The sequence below is a fragment of the Capricornis sumatraensis genome, chromosome 4, assembly GCF_032405125.1.
Source record: "Capricornis sumatraensis isolate serow.1 chromosome 4, serow.2, whole genome shotgun sequence".
In the NCBI taxonomy this organism is placed as follows: domain Eukaryota; kingdom Metazoa; phylum Chordata; class Mammalia; order Artiodactyla; family Bovidae; genus Capricornis; species Capricornis sumatraensis.
In genome coordinates this window covers 54,500,645-54,504,208 of record NC_091072.1, presented here as the reverse complement: position 1 = coordinate 54,504,208, position 3,564 = coordinate 54,500,645, and the positions used below count along the sequence as shown (strand labels likewise).

The 3,564-nt window shown below is 36.8% G+C and overlaps 1 non-coding gene across 1 annotated transcript; it reads right to left on the bottom strand.

The window, feature by feature from the left end:
• Window positions 1-241: 241 nt before the first annotated feature.
• Window positions 242-314, bottom strand: TRNAC-ACA (transfer RNA cysteine (anticodon ACA)). Its single transcript has one exon. It is a non-coding gene; the product is annotated as a tRNA-Cys (tRNA).
• Window positions 315-3,564: the final 3,250 nt, after the last annotated feature.

Sequence of the window (3,564 nt, the reverse complement as noted above, 5' to 3'; positions counted from 1 at the left end):
TGCATACTAGATGTGCAGCCTTGGGAAAACTCCCTAACTTCTCTGTGAATCAATTTTCTCATCTTAAAATGAGAATAATAAATAACTACCCTATAGGTCTGTAATGAAGCTTAAAGTGAAGTCGCTCAGTCGTGTCCGACTCTTTGCGACCCCATGGACTGTAGGCTACAACACTCCTCCGTCCATGGGATTTTCCAGCCAAGAGTACTGGAGTGGGTTGCCATTTCCTTCTCCAGAGGATCTTCCCAACCCAGGGATCGAACCTGGGTCTCCTGCATTGTAGGCAGATGCTTTACCATCTGAGCCACCGGGGAGGTCTAATGAAGCTTAAATGAATTAAAAAATGGAAAGTGCTTGAAAGTATATAATAAACATAAAAATGTTGATAATTATTTAACTTTAAACTACTGCATTAGAATTTTTAATTTATGATTGAGCATATTTAAAAGTAACAATGGTTTCCTTGTCTCCAAGGAAATAAAAACTAATTATTTTCTTTCTGATGTTTTAGTGGATCTGATATCAAAATACACGTATGATGTATTCATAGCATGTATACCAATTCGAGTGTTAAACATGCATTTTTCCATTGCTAACAAATTTCTGTATTTTTAGCCATGGTGGAAACAAAGTAAATAGGAAGAATGCCTGCTTTCCTCATTCTTTTTTTTTTTTTTTACTTTACAATACTGTATTGGTTTTGCCATACAGTGACATGGAGGCGCAATGAAAGCAGAAACTTACCAGGTAGGATCTGTCTCCTGCAATTATAATTGTTTAAGCAAATTTGAGTTTTGGTGCTGTTTTCTCCCATCATTTAAAAATGAGTGACAATAATGACTACAGAGTTACATATTTTTCTTCATTTGTTCTTGTTTAGAATTAAACTCTGTTTATACTTTTTAAAACGAAATTTTAAATGCAATCCAAAAAGATACAGTTTGGCAAAACTAATGGCCTGTTTTCTCAAACAAAAATAGTATTAGCCAAACTTAATACAGCATATCTAACACTTGAGAATTGAAAGTTTTAACTACTCTAGGGTTATAAAATATTTACTATAGTAACAGCTTATTTTAACTGAGACCTTGCCTTTTTATCCTTAGTAAGACAGACTTACAGATGATTAACACATATGATATAAGAAAAGCACAAATTATATATTTTACAATGGTTCAATGATTTCTTTTTTGCTAAACTACATACATTTATTATTATTTAATAATAATTATTATTAAATAATAAGAAGTATTAAATACTATTATTTATTTTAAAGTTGAATTACTATACTGACCTATTAAAGATAAAATAAATTATTTAATTAAATAAAGTATTTGAATGTCATCAGCCAAGGGTAACAAAACATCACCACTGTTCTTGGAAATATTTGTGTGAATATATACACTGCAGTGGAGTGAATTTGTTCCTTCTCCTCACAGAGACATGAACAGACAAAAATTTCACATTAATATTACTTTTGGCATTCATTCAAAAAAGTAACTTGAAATAGCATTTACAAAATTTCCCAAAGGTTGAATAATCATTATTTTTAATTCCAGTAAATCACAGGATGGTCATCCTTTCTTTTCAATTACATCAAATCTGCAACAAATTAACATTTTATTGTGAGGTTTTTTTCCTTCTCTTTTCCCTTTTTTTGCTACCAAGTACAACTTCATGGGAAATAGATGGGGAAACAGTGGAAACAGTGTCAGACTCTATTTTGGGGGGCTCCAAAATCACTGCAGATGGTGATTGCAGCCATGAAATTAAAAGACGCTTACTCCTTGGAAGGAAAGTTATGACCAACCTAGATAGCATATTGAAAAGCAGAGACATCACTTTGCCAACAAAGGTCCATCTAGTCAAGGCTATGGTTTTTTCAGTGGTCATGTATGGATGTGAGAGTTGGACTGTGAAGAAAGCTGAGCACCGAAGAATTGATGCTTTTGAACTGTGGTGTTGGAGAAGACTCTTGAGAGTCCCTTGGACTGCAAGGAGATCCAACCGGTCCATTCTAAAGGAGATCAGTCCTGGGTGTTCATTGGAAGGACTGATGTTGAAGCTGAAACTCCAATACTTTGGCCACCTCATGTGAAGAGTTGACTCACTGGAAAAGACCCTGATGCTGCGGCGGGGGGTGGGGGCGGGGGGGGGGTGGGATTGGGGGCAGGAGGAAGAGGGGGCGACAGAGGATGAGATGGCTGGATGGCATCACCAACTCGATGGACGTAAGTTTGAGTGAACTCCGGGAGTTGGCTATGGACAGGGAGGCCTGGTGTGCTGGGATTCATGGGGTCACAAAGAGTTGGACACGACTGAACAACTGAAATGAACTGAACTGAACAACTCCAATTAATTAAAAAAATAATTGAGATTATTATAACATTAACTTCTTTGGGGACTTTTTCTTAAAGCCTCTTTTCATTTCTCTTATTCTTACATCCCTTTCTCAGCTTTATTATGATTACAGAAACAAACTGCACGTGCATGTGTGCTCACTCATGTCCGACTCTTTGCAACTCCATAGACTGTAGCCTGCCAGGCTCCTCCGCCCATGGGATTTCCCAGGCAAGAATACTGGCGTGGGTTGCCATTTCCTTCTGCAGGGGATCTTCCCGACCCAGGGATTGAACCCACATCTACCTGTCTCCTGCATTGGCAGGTGGGCTCTTTACCAACAGCGCCACCTGGGTTACACAAACTGTAAGGGCCACTAACTGAGTAAGATCACTCATGACACACTTGAAACATTTTGTACCCTTATATAAGGTTTCTATTAATTCTGTCCAATTTCGTCCTGCCCTAAGGTCAATCGCTATGCATCCCTTCATTTATTAAAAACCACTGTTCCAAGTAGGGGAGATCTACAGCGAAAATAACAGATACTTTACCTCCCATTCTCACTGCTATGCCTTTTTTCCTCCTTGCTGTCTCAGTGAAAACAGTTATAGTCACCACTTACTGAGAACTTATTAGGCAAAGTTCACGATGATGTGTTTTTACTAGAATTAACTAATTCTCACAACATGACCTAGCAAGTAACAGACAGTGCAGTATTTACTATAGTTCAGCTTCTGGCTGTGTCATTCAGTAGCTGTGTTCCTTGGGAAAGTAACTTAATGTCATCTTTGCTAGCATCAATTTCTCTTTTTGGCAAAATTGGAATAATTATAGTATTAATATTTTCCCTTTATCTGCAAGTTAGTAATCACAATATTACCTAATGCAAAGAATTTTTATAGATATTCAGTGTTAAAGTATTTAAGTATGTAGACTAGTGCCTAGGTTAATAAATATGAGCCATTATTATAGTTACTATTTTATCAAAGAAGAATTTGATAGATTTAAGTTACCTGAACACAAAGACACAATAAAAAGACACTGAGTCAGGATCTCTAAACCCTGGCCTGATTCCATGGATATCCACGTAAAGTTTTAACTGTACCAAGTTCCAATACACAACAGAGGTCACCCTCTTGGGAAGACTGAAACATAAAAAGAAGAAAATCTTGCCCTCTCAAAAGAGTTATAAAGCTTTTCTAAACAGTCTAGTTATTTCTA